Below are 14,147 nucleotides of genomic sequence, written 5' to 3'. Positions count from 1 at the left end.
GTCTCCAGAGCAAGAGATTCATACAGATGCTTGGTCTCATAAAAGTGATAATGCCAGGAGGGAAGGGAGAATCCATGTGATGAGATCTGAGGATCTTACTCCTTCTAACTGGTGGATGTGGTCAGGGAAGTTAGACACAGAGGTCCTGGTTTATGGTAGACATCCCTCAGGAGACAACTCAAACCTGGGAAGGAGAGCTCTCCACTGAGAAACTGAGGAACAATCAATAAGGTCATGGGAGCAGAGACCTCTGTACAGTGAGCATTAGAGAGCAGTGACCAGTGGCTGCTCCGCAAGGCAGGAACAGCTTAGGAGGCAAGAGTGACCCTAGCCCAGGAAAGGACCTCACCAACAGGCACAGTACCACAGAGTAGGAGCATGGTGGGCAGAAATGGGTGCTGGTAGACGTGTCCATCCACCAATAGTCCAAGACCAGGCAGGTGGTGCATCAGATCCAGGGGCCAACCAGGAGGTCTCATCAGGAACAAATGGAGATAGAGGCATAGGCAAAGCTCAAAACAAAGCTACAAAATGGGTTCAAAGTCCATTTAGAAGTTGAACCCAGGACAGAAGTCAAGGCCAAATATGGGCCAAGAGACAATCTACAGTGTACAGTCAGGATGTCAAACCATGAAACCATATACCTACAACACAGCACCAAAGCCCACCCAGGAGGCAGCTTCACCTACAGCATAGCTGATGCTAAAACCCGAGTTTAAATGGAGTCCCTGGGAGGGGTGTGAATCCCAAGTGATGCTGGTCAGATCCGTTAAGGTTTATTAATTCCTTCATGGCCCTGACAATGGGTTTGGAAGCAGTGGAATGGGAAACACTTGAAATTTCTTCCTCCACGCACACCTATGACTCTGCTAGATAACACCCTGCAGCACTGTCTAGGCCATATTGCCCCTCTTCTAACCCTTCGCTAGCACCTTGGGGCATCAGGAGGGCATGCACCTCACACAAACCACCAACACTGGTGGGATGGAGCATCTTCTGCACAAAGAGTGGAATACCCAATGGAGCCCCAAAAGTAACCCCAGTTTGGCCAAACAACAAGCATTCTTACCATTGCCTTCATGTTGCCACATGAAAAGGTCTTTCACTGCTACTAATGGAGCTCCTCAGCCATCTCCCTATTCCTTAAAGTTAAAAATCGATGTAAACTCCTAGACTAGCATAAGCTATATCTGACATAATAAAAGCAGTTAAATTTGTCAGCATAATTTCAAGAGCATTGCAGAGATCTTCAGTATAAATAGCAAGAACCTCCAGTGTAAATAAGGGGAAGGTGGAATCTGAGGTGGCTGAGCCAAGCCTTGAATGAGGGAAGATTCAACACTCAATAACAGAAAATGGAGACATTTTCTCCTCCACCTCACCCTCAATTGTGCTTTTAAAAATCTCAGAATGGAGGGATCAAGGGGGTCGCATTTCTGGCTGGATTCCCAGCTGTGTTTCAAGTGCAGCACTGTCCGCTACACAGATTTTTAACAGAGCAAAATACTCTTGAAATAATTTGGACTGTAATTAGAAATCCTGCCTGCAATTTTAATTGAAAAAAAAAATCATCTCTAATAAACAGAATCTATTAAATCCTTACTGCTGTGCCAAGGTGTTTATTATGCTGTATTTACAAGCTTAATACTTAACCTTTGGAATGTTTAACAGGAAGGAAAACACATGATAGAAAAATATAGATCTACCTGTGCCCTTCTTTACACATACACAAGCACTGGTTCTTCGTTCGAAGTCACCTCAGCCTCAAGAAGCAGATAACGGAAGCAGCTGTCTCAAACAGCTCTTCTCACATCTCCAATTCTCCTCTTATGGCTGGGAAGTGGCGTATGTGATGGTTACCTCACACTCAAAAAAGTAGGTCGTTCTCTTCTGGAGTAGTACAATGAGCAAACAGTACCCCAGATGTTCCTGTGGGCCCTGCCCTCTGACTGAATGTGAGCTGAGGTTTAGGAATCTGAAGAAAAGTTCTTGAGCTTTATCCCTTGCTCTAAAGCCTCATCTGAGCCCTGCAGCTGCACACCTGGGAAAGATAAGTTCATGGGCCTAAAAAAACGCATGATGAAAACTTGCCCATGCCTTAAGAATTGCTTACATTTTTGACTTATAAAACAGAACAGAACATGAGATGCAGTGAGAGCATACAATGTAGGTCTAGTTTACGGCAGTCTGTGCAAAAACAAGACACACAACTATCCTTTCAGTCACGGTGTGTGTCCCATCTGAAATATAAAGGCAAAATACCAGTCACCACCTAACCTTTTTAAAAATACTTTTGTTCCTCTTTAAAATTATGCTACTGCAGTCTGTTATTGTTTATACCAGCTTCTGGCAAGTTATTGGTTTTGGACTTGTAATTATTTTCAAGCTCAGAGAATATCAGCAGTGAAAAGCATGGTATTGTTTTGAGGTTATTTTTATTATTTCCTCAAAGGAACATAGTCCACCAAGGCTATTTAGTTTGCATAAAACTTGTAATCTTCTCTAACAAATACTTAGAGAAATATTTCCCAGTGTCTGCTGAACATGGTGATAGCAAATACATGTAGGCACAGCATGTAATTTAGAGAATATTTTTGTTTTATTTATAACATGGAAGTGAACAGGACGGTCTGTTTGCAGTTGCCATGGAAATTGCTGGCATTAGCTCACTTCTTACCATAGAGAAAGCAAAGAGCTTTTCACTTTCTGCTATTTAACCTCTTTTAATATTAAAATCCTATATACTGCAATGGAACAAATCTCTCCTCTTTGGAAGGTCAAGGACATTCCAGAACTATCATTGCTAAAAAGAAATTAGCTATTTTGAGTACTGTGCATATACTTTACGAACATGATTTTTCTTTAAACAGACTGAGCTCATCTCATGCTTTGAAGTATTTCTTTTTTTGCCTTTTTAATACTTATGAGAAGTCTATATTGTGAAAGCAAAAAAAAAAAACTAGCAAAACATGGCCTAAGTAAGCTGTGGCCAAGAAGGTAAATGGCATCCTAGGATGCATTAGAAAGGGTGTGGTTAGTAGGGCAAGAGAGGTTCTCCTCCCCCTCTACTCTGCCTTGGTGAGGCCGCATCTGGAATATTGTGTCCAGTTCTGGGCCCCTCCGTTCAAGAAGGACAGGGAATTGCTTGAAAGAGTCCAGCGCAGAGCCACAAAGATGATTAAGGGAGTGGAACACATCCCTTATGAGGAGAGGCTGAGGGAGCTGGGTCTCTTTAGCTTGGAGAAGAGGAGACTGAGGGGTGACCTCATCAATGTTTACAAATATGTAAAGGGTGGGTGTCAGGATGATGGAGCTAGGCTTTTTTCAGTGATATCCAGTGACAGGACAAGGGGCAACGGGTGTAAACTGGAGCATAGGAGGTTCCACGTTAACATCAGGAAGAACTTCTTTACTGTAAGAGTGACAGAGCACTGGAACAGGTTGTCCAGGGGGGTTGTGGAGTCTCTCTCCTACATTGGAGATATTCAAGGCCCGCCTGGACAAGTTCCTGTGTGATGTACTCTAGGTTACCCTGCTCTTGCAGGGGGGTTGGACTAGGTGATCTTTCGAGGTCCCTTCCAACCCTTGGGATTCTGTGATTCTGTGATTCTTAACGCGAAGCACCTCCACATAATTTTTACTAACTTCTCCCTACCACATTCTTGCTCTCTGATGTAATCCCAAGGGATGGAGAGTCTCACCAATGAGAAGTATCCACCTTGTCTCAGTCACTGGTATTTTAGAGTTACCGAAGATTAAAAAGCCTGGAGAATCCACTTTTGCCTTTAAGTCTGAAAAGCTTCTGGTGATGGAAAATCCACCCACCCGCTGGTAGAATGGAAGAGGGGTTAATCCCTCCGGTTTGGGGAGAAACACTCATTTAGCCTATCTGGAACAGGAAGGAAACAAGCCAGCCTAGGGAAGGTAAGGGAGGATAATTTATTTTTTTTCTGAAAGCATGCAGCTCCTTCTCTACTACTACGTGCCCCAAATATCAAGGATATAAAAATTTATAGTTCTAAAGAAAACAAGAATCAAGCAAGAACATCAACAATTTCCTTATCAAAACACGGTCTCCTTTTCCCAACCAATTGCAGATGCTGAAAATATTTTCAAATACAAAAAAGGGAACATCTAAATGCTAAAAAATAAAGTCCTTTACCCACCTTGGTTTTTACTAGATTGTGTACAATATCACATTTCAACAGTCCCCTGAACCTCTTTCTCCTGTAAAGGCTCCCTGCTACTCATTTTTCAATTGGCACTGTAGTTTCCTGCAGCCTCACAGTGTTTGTAGTAACACTCCGTAGTATATGGCTTATGATGATTCCTGATCTACGCACGTCTGCTCAAGCAGGCTGTGTGCAAGCTTAGCTCTGTAGCTGCATTTAGCTGCAGGTCACCTCCTGCTTCCATCCCTGATGGCAGCAGTCTTCTGCATCCAATTTTGTGAAACACGGGAGTTATCAGTCAGCAGTGCAGGGCAGCCAGCACCTTACAGACATAGCTGATACCCATTCAGGATTTTATTGTTAGGTGAAGAAATTAAAAAGATATAGGAAAAAATAGGCTGGATTCGTGCCATACTGTTTAGAGTTGAGCTGCAAATAATCTATCAATAATGTAGGTAGTATGAGGTTAGGTGCCAAGTGCCCCTCCTATCATCATTAGGGGCAGTCTGCACCTACCCACATTTTTATCTCACTTCTCAAAGCTCACACATGTGTATGAACATGGATAAAAAGTGCAGTTCATCTCTAACAGGGAACTCTTTAAGTCGAGTTATTATTGCTTGACTGGCAAATAACACAGCACTTTGGACAGGGGTGAAATGTGGAGCTCATCTCTATTACAGGAGCCTGGGAGTAGCATTCAGCACCAGCTGGAAATTGTGCAGCATTTTATCAGGCCAGGCTGTCAAGAGGGCGTCCCGATAATCTAATGTTGATGTGAGAAATGCACAGGTAACCAATTCAAGGTCAGGACAGCTACAGACCATAGATATTTGTTAAAAGATAAGAAAGCCTCAGAAATAACTTTCAGGACCTTGATTTGCTGAGGTAGGCAAATTTGGGGAAAAAAAAATTAAAAAATCTGCTTTCCAGTGAGGAAAAGTGCAGGTAGCATGATGGACAAAGAGCGTTTCACCTCAGACAGAGCTGCCTTTCAGCACTCTTTCGGTAGGCGATCCATCTGCATCATTTGTAAGGAACAGTAATAGGCTGCCAATATTTTAATAAGAAGCTGTCACAGAATTCCCTCTCAGCTGTGATAAATCTGCAGGCTCCAGGGAAGGGTTGTTTGTGGAAGGAATGGGCAAGAACTTAGAAATCTATTCATTTTTCTTCCCTTCCCACTGGAACGTGTGCCTCAGCAAACCAGACCAGTGCAGGAGATACTGATAGGATGAGGTACAACATTCCACTTACTCTGTGTGCTGGAAAGCCTTGAGCTTCCTCCAAAAGCTATTCAGAGTCATTAGCACACACATTGCCTGTGCTAATGAGTCCTCTCAGCAGGGCTCATCCCATTCCAGGGTATTTGAACAGGAGGGAACTGATGCCTCTCTGGCTTAGAGAGGGGCAGAGCTAACCTGCATCCCTGCACCCAGCTGTGCTGCCAACCTGAAGGACCCAACCCAGAAAATTATAGGGTCAGGGGCTGTGGAGGATAAGGCTGTATGGACAGATAATCAGGATACCAATCAGAAAGTCAGAGTTCACACTTCAGGACACTAATAATTTACCAACACACCCCACGTTATCACTGTTCATCTGCTTTTGTTCCAGTATAGGAATCCCATGTCTCAGCCTACACAAACACACAACCAAAAACCAGTCTATGCTCTGAGTTTACATCGTACCTATGCATCAGACGCTTAGGCCTTCTGTGGGGGCCATCCTAGTAGCAGCATTCTAAATTAAAGTGTAAAGATTTTGGTTTATTTATCCAACATAAAATGCAAGATCCTTGGCTTAACATTTGCTTTAAAATAACTAGTTTGTATAGCTGGCAAGAATTCCTTGGGTAGTTCAAAATCACAATAATCTATGCTAAGGAAAACATGGGCAGAGTGGGAAAAGTCGAAGGATCTATCTGAACCCAGATACCTAGGATAGAATATAAAAACAATTCTTTGCAACAGGCTAAATTAAGAGAGACAAGATAGGCCTCAAATAGACAATTAGATGGTACTTTGCTACTGCTGTTGACTGCTCCCTCATTGTCCCTAGTTGCAATGTATTACCACTATCGCCTATTATTATTAAACTTCTGTAATCAGGTGCATGTTAGTATTTTATTTCCGAGGGACAATCAGCTATTATAATGACAGCCACAACCCTACAAAATGCACTGTTAATCAAGCTCATCAGCTGACACACAGCAGTTAGCTAATGACTTTTTTTCCCCTTCTTCTTTCTTTTCCCTTTTTTTTAAGGAATAATTGTTGGCATTTTAAGCTTTTCTTCTCAAATAGTCAGCAACAGTGCAGGTACATGGGACAAGTTAGTGGTTTGTTGGGGGGTTTTTTTGCAAATACGATCCAAAATGTTTTGGATTTTTTCTTTAAATCATTTTTTTCTCACCTTTCAGTTGTTAATTTAACAAAAGGAGTAAGTGATTCTACTTCTTTAAATACTTTCACTTTGGTAAAAAAAGAATTCTATAGAGGACTTTTTCCTTTCTAGGCATAGTAATGAAACACATTTGTTGGCTTCACACCAGGGACTGTAAACAGATATCTATCCTTTTTTAATTTCACAGTAAATAAGGTCTTCTATATATTCTTATAGCTGAAGTAGCTTAAAGTAGATTTATTCCAATCTCTAGTTCTTATGGTTTGGTAAATACCAATACAAAACTATGTTGAACTGCTACAGGGTAATCAGATCTGTGGTCGAAAAGAAAGAAGAGTCAGTGAATACAGATTTCTAAGGAAAAATGAAATAAAATACTATCCAGACAGAATTGAAAACTTATTCATTTCTTCTCCTCTACCCAACCCACTTTGAGACCACAGGGAATGTGGAGCTGGTAGAGACTACCTTTCTTCAGGAAACAATAGAAAAATTAAATTAGGTGTATTTGTATGTTTCTGCTACCAAGTGGAAGAAGGGGAACTGGCAGAATATAAGAACAGCAGCACATTTTCATCCTCTTTATTTTTTTGTGAAAACTCAGAGAAAAGGCTGATACAAAAGGCCAGCACCATCTGATCCAAGGGCTACAGCCAGCATCAGGCAGGCATCACTTTTTCTGATTCATAATCTACTGCTGCAGTTCTCCGTGTACTTCCAGCAAAAGGTAATGATGCTATATTAGGTTTCCAGAAAGTCCCTTTTCATTCTCTGGTCAGTTCTGTTCTATAACTTCCATTTTTCCATTATCTCCCCTTTCCATTTAGTTTGTAATTGCCGTTTTCCCCCCTCCAAAGCTCCTGCCAGTCAACCATCATACTTGTGATTTGGACTGAACTAGCACTGAGTGAGCTTTAATGACAGACCAGGGCTCCTGCTGCGTTAGGCAGCCTGCAGACAGGGGAAGAAAGAGTCCTTTGCTGCAGAGGGCTTGCAGTCCTAGCCCCTACAGTCTATAATGCTTTGTCTTCTGATTCTTAAAACTTTATTTAACAACATACAGCCAAGGTATTGCTAAGGGCTCTATAGCCCTCTGTATACACACACTTCTCAGGAGACCTGCATTGTAGGGGGTACTTCCAAACGAATAACCGTGTGGCCTCAAAGTCACTTCATTCAGTAGCTTATTTCATTCCTTCTTCTCTGATGGTGTATTCAGCCTCCCAGGGCTCATTGCCACAGGCCAGCTTCTCCAGCAAAACAACCTCCTCTCTGAAGTCTCTCAGCACTACCTTCACTCTAGCGGCCCTGGCTTTAATAACAGTCTCCTTATTCTCCTCAGCACCTCGTCCTATGCAGGAAGCCTCAGGCTTGCTTCTTGCCAGCACACTGACCAAATCCACTGCTGTTAAACAAATCCGGAGCTCCCCTGGACTCCCAGCTCCACTCCACTGCTTTTTAGCATGAATAGCACAATTTGGGGCTTTATCTGCTTCTAGCCAACAGCTGGAAGCAAAGGACTTTTGTGCAAGGAGCTGAGCTTACTCACACAGTCCTACAAAGTAAACACTGCTGCTGCAATGGCATGCTGGAAGAGGAGAAAAACACCCCACAAAAATTGGCTGGCAGGCACTAGCAGTGAAGGCCTCATGCATTTCATCACATGGATGAGCATAACAATTTAAACACATGGATAGGAAACAATGGAAAGCTTTCCAACAACATAATCATATGCTGTTAGATATCACCATATCAACAGGACACTTACCAGTCCTGAGACAGACAGAAGACATGGTGACCAAAGGTCATAGGGCCTAACAGTTTGTGAAGCTGCAAGCATGCAAAGACAACCCCAGGAGACGTGTTTCATTTTTCAATCACTAACATTAAACCACAGTGACCACAAAGGTAAGTGCCCACATAGGATCCAAATTAAATAGGGTCAGGAACGGCACCATCAATACATAGAAATAATCAATCAGCTTTGCTATCAGCAGAGCTGGGACAAGACTGAATGTTTTTTAATGAAAATTATTACTTCAAAATAAAAAGAGGTAGTCTTTGGTTTCCCCCCAGTTTTCAGGAGTTTTCTGATGAGACACTGGAAGAACTTATTCTCCCTTTCTTATTATCTTCTTCTGAATAAACTTGTGATTTTGCCATTGTCGTTCCAACAGTCCTCATCATATCAAGGCAAGCAGATGGTGAAAAATTTCAAACAAAATAGTATTTCTGAAGGAAAATTTTCAGCATTCTCAATTTCACCACTCCCTATCCACGGAATCAGTCATGGTTCTTGTAAAGTACAATCCAAAGGAGGCTATTAATTTGTGAAAGGCTATAATTACCAGTACCAGCCAGCTATACCAACAGCACACTTTTGGGAAGGGACAGATAACCCAACATTATGAAACTGAGGAAGAAAGCACAGAAAAATGTTTTCCAAAGGAAAAGATGTCTAAGTCTTATGTCATAATCTGTACTATGAGATTTCATATAAAATACCAATACAGTTATAAGTAAATTTTTCAGTTTGAAAGTTATATAATTCAGAAGTGATGGAGGTGTAAAAGAAAAAAAAATAAAGAAAAAATCAGCGTTGTTCCATGTTTTGAAAATAATGAACATAGAACTAATTCTATAACCAACAAAACCACAAAAAGCCCTCCAAAGACTTCAACATGTCTCAAAGCAAAACTTTGGTAACTAACTAACACTATCTGAATAACTTGATAAAACTTCAGGTTGATCAATATCAAGGACTCACTATCTGAGAATATTAAATCCAGCAGAGCACCCTAACAGCTTACTAGAGCAAAGAAACATCCTGACAGAAAACAGAACTTTCAATAGACACAGGATTAATGGAATCCCATAAGCCTGCAAGCATCTAGGAGAGCAGGGAAAATCACCTGGTAAAACTCAGCTAGCTCTTGCCTAAAAAAATTCAGGGGAAAATGAGAATTAACTAGGAAGATAAGGCCACAATTAAGACAAGGCATAGTTCCACTCATAACTGCTCATAACTTAATATTTCCTTACTACTAGGAATTCAAATATTTCACATTTTTTATTCAGAATATGAATGAAAACTTGAAATCTCAATTTCTTGAAGGAAGAAAAATATTTCAATTATTTTTTCCTGAAGCAGGTTGTTCCAATTTTTTTTTCTCCAAGCAAGCTGCAGAAGTTCATAGCCCTGACTCCAAAAAACACTTCTAGCTGTCACAAAATTCAGGGAGAACTAGATTGTCCTCTGATGTCAAGACAGCTCCCACCGTGACACTGGGGACACTTTGCTCCAGCTCAACTACCAGGTCTCCAGCCACTGGCCCCAGAGCAGCTCTGCATACTGGTACCTGTTGCTATTAATCTTAGTGCTCTGGAGAAACCTCCCACTAGATTACACATGAAGCCCCTACCAAAACCAATTTCACCTATGATTTAATCAAGTCCACTGAAATACAAAGTGGGCAATAAGCTTATTAGGACAACAGAAGTTTCCTTAAACTCTGCACTTCTCATAAAAATGAGAAAAATTCCCCAAAAGTCATGAAAATTATACTACTCCAGCACATCCTCCTGCCTAAAATCTTGAATACAGTACCTGGATGTTCCACCAAAACCTTATTTTCCTTACCTACAAGCAGTTAGTTTAACACAAGGGATTCAACAGAAGGATTCAAATACATAAACTTTACTACCAAGGAGCAAAGTGTGAACAGTCCTGGCCAACAGTCTAGGCTTAGAGCCAGTATACATGATGACAAACAAAAGCACAGCCTTTTACTACTGGCCAATTGAGGAGCAACTGCAGATGCTGCACTAAAGAAAGCTAGGGCTCTCCACAGCTGTTTACAGAAGAAAGCACTCCCAGAATTTACAGAAGAAAGCACTCCCAGAACAACCACATCCCACATGAAAGAACTTAAATAAGCTTCAGCTGAAGAGGATGAAGGTCCAGAACTAATTGCCCTTGATTCATCACAGTTCTAAACTGGTGGGTCTTAACATTCTATTACAGAGTGCTGATGGTCCCCTAGAGATGTCAATGGAGAGAAAGGCCCAGTGGGAAGCATTGGCTTTCCAGTGCCCTGACCTCCAATCTTTGTAGTCCATGCTTTGCCCTAGATGTTAAGTTTATGCCTTTTTCATGAGATACGGGCAAGCTGTCCCAGTATTCATACCTCACTGCTGACTATAGAGAGACATATAAAAATCCACATCACAGTTGCCAAAGCATTGGGTTGCTTTCTCCTTGTTCATCCAAAAAGTGAGCTTCTAGCTTTTCCATGGCTTTTCATTTACATGCTCGCCACTCTTCCAGGAGCTGTGCTATTATAAGGTACTGGTTGTTGGGCAGTGCTGTTTTTAGCAACAGAAGCTGGAAGACACAAGCAAGCTCTAATCCATGACCCATCTAGCCAGAACCTGCACCAGAGCCTCCAACCTACCTTCAGCCTATTTCTGAAGATGAACCTTTATCAGGACAACCACTGCATCTTCAGGCAAGCCTGGCCCTTTACAATTAAAAAAAGAAACTCTGAAGCAGATGAAGGAAAAGCATGCAAGCCCTTTGCAGCACCACTGTTAAATACTGATGTAACAGGCTGCCTTCTTTCAAAGACAGTAATAGCAAATTCCCTCCCACCTCTCTAACTAAAAATTAGTGTTAGAAATGAGATGGTGTATTTTAAAAGAAATCTATTTTGATTTTAGAATCCCACACTTATCTTTACACACAGTGTCAGGATGCTTTAAAGTGTTAAATAATTCCCTGCCATCCTCTTCCTTGCAGAAATGTCATTCCTCTATTCTTCCCTCCTCCTCCTTTGACATTAATAATTATAATTGACATTATTGTGCTGGCCTAGAACTCAGATTGTCTTGTGCTAGGTCTTTGCTTTGCTGCAGATTTTTTTCATGACCTTGGAAAAGTCATTTCATATCCATGCATCACTTTCCACATGACCATATGTAAGAAATTTTATTTTGCATAATCCTTCCCCTCTTTGGCACAGAGAATGGATAGTAGTTAACAGAATGGGGCCTCACTCTAGGTTATCACCAGTAGCCATTCCAGCTAAATAAACCCTGCTATGCTACCATGTATCTTTCTCACAAGCCCTGTCAAAAAGACAACACAAAAACCAGTGAGCCATAACTTTAGCCTTCTGGAGAGAGAGACAAGGATGAATTTAGGACTTGGCTTCAAAGAGTAAATGTTTCTGTTATAAAAGAGCTCTACATTCAGTATTAGAAGATCTAATGAGATCCTCCAACAGATCACAGATACTATCAGTTAAAAATCAGCACCTAAAGTAGTAAAATAGCCAAATGCTGCTGAACATCAGTAAAAACCCCCTGCCCAATTTTCTTCCTGCTGCATTAAAAAGCTGATAACTTTTGGAGCTTCCATTATCCCTGCTCCTTCTGTATACCGGGCCCTTGCCAGTGATATCCATTTAAGAGCACTCTCCTCAGCAGAGGCCAATAGCTGCACCTAAAATAAATTGTGCTACTAATCAGCACAAGCTGAAGTTAAAGGGTTGAGTGGCAATGTGAATATCAAGAGTGTCATTCCATCTGTGGGATGCCATCTGTGGCTTAGGCTCAACCAGAGAGCCTATGTTTAATTAATGTGGCTGTAATTTGCTCAGATCTTAATAGATCATGGACCATTCCACTTAATCACAACACACAATTTGGCATATTTAAGCCATCCTGCATAATATTCAGTGGGCTGAGGGCTGAGCTGATGCAGTTTCAACTACTCCTTACCCTCCATAAAAGTTTGGATCATTGCAGAGGTCAGTGCTGTGTAAAGCAGCATAGGAAATCTCAGATTGCTGTTGCCTGTGCTGCACCTTACCTGTAAATAAGCAGAGGATTGACATGTCTAGCATTGCCAGTGACTTCATACAGAAAATAGCAGAGGTCTCTTGCTTGAAACAGAAGAGCAAACCCTGAAATCAAAGTGAGGAAGACCTGCCAAAAGCCAGGAGAAGAAAGAAGTCAGGGGTAAACTCTTTCCTTCTGGACTCTGGAGTAGCAACTGCAAGATGACAGCGGTGTCTGCAGCAGGGAAGTGGGGACATCAGCTTGAGGGAGGTGGATGTGGATGTAGCTGAACAGAGTATGCTGAGATGCTCAAAAGAGATATGAGAATGTACAGGATACAGCAGGGAGGAAGAAGAGGGGTGTTCTTTCACGGTTCTTTTTTTTCCATCCAGCACCTCGCCTGTTAAGCTTGTGTATATATCATTATACATATATATGAAAATATATTATAATGTATTATAATATATTATATATTATATTATTTTATATAATACATTATAATATATAAAATATATTATAATATATCATTATATATTTATTAAAAACCATTTAAAAATGGGTTACAGAGTGCCCTCCCATCAGGTCAGAAATTATCATTGCTTATTAGCCAAGATATATGATCAATGCCATTGAGGAACTGGAAGAAAAAAAGTAGAACTGAGCTGTTAGCATTCTTCAACCTAGTATTTGTTAATTCAGTGCCACTTCAAAAATAAGATAATTGGCTCACTTTAACCCTCACCCCAGATCCCCATTCCTTCCCCAGACCCAGAATACCATCACTCACTCACGTTCTCCCTTCAGCCACACATGATTCACTGCTGATGTTCCGTGACCTGTTAAGTGAGCATGAGCAGGCACTGGAACTTTCTGGGTTTGCATGGCAAGGTTTTGTTAGCAGAGTGGCTACAAGGGTGGCTTCTGTGAGAAGCTGCCAAAAGCTTCCCACATGTCCAAGAGAGCAAATGCCAGCCAACTCCAAGACAGACCCACGGCTGGCCAAGGCCAGAGCCATCAGCAGTGGTGGTAGCGCCTCTGGTGTAACATTTAAGAAAAAGTTACTGGCAGGAGAAACTGCAGCTGGAGAGAAGAGTGGGAGAGAACACCTGAGAGAAACAGCCCTGCAGACACCAAGGTCAGTGCAGGAGAAGGGGAGGAGGTGCTCCAGGCGCCGGAGATTCCCCTGTGCCATGGTACAGACCATGGTGAGGCAGGCTGTGCCCCTGCAGCACACGGAGGCCCACAGTGGAGCAGATCTCCACCTGCAGCCCACAGAGGACCCCAAGCTGTAGCAGGGAAATGCCCAAAGGAGACTGTGACCCATGGGAAGCCTGCACTGGAGCAGGCTCCATAGTGGAGCAGGTTTGCTTGCAGGACTTGTGACCCCATGGGCACCCACACTGGAGCAAGCTGCTCCTGAAGGACTGCACCCAATGGGAGGGATTCATGCTGGAGCAGTCTGCTCCTGAAGGATGCACCCCATGGAAGTGACCCACACTGGAGCAGTTCATGGAAGACTGTCTCCTATGGGAGGGACCCCATGACAGAGCAGGGGAAGAGTGTGAGGAATCCTCCTCTGAGGAGGAGGGAGTGGCAGAGACAATGTGTGATGAACTGATCACAACCCCCATTCCCCAGCCCTTCCACCACTGGAAAGGAAGAGGTGGAGAACCTGGGAGTAAAATTAAGCCCAGGAAGAAGGGAGGAGTAGATAGAAGGTGCTTTTAT

This window comes from Melopsittacus undulatus, chromosome 4 (assembly GCF_012275295.1).
Source record: "Melopsittacus undulatus isolate bMelUnd1 chromosome 4, bMelUnd1.mat.Z, whole genome shotgun sequence".
Lineage (NCBI taxonomy): Eukaryota > Metazoa > Chordata > Aves > Psittaciformes > Psittaculidae > Melopsittacus > Melopsittacus undulatus.
This window is presented reverse-complemented; position numbering follows the sequence as displayed.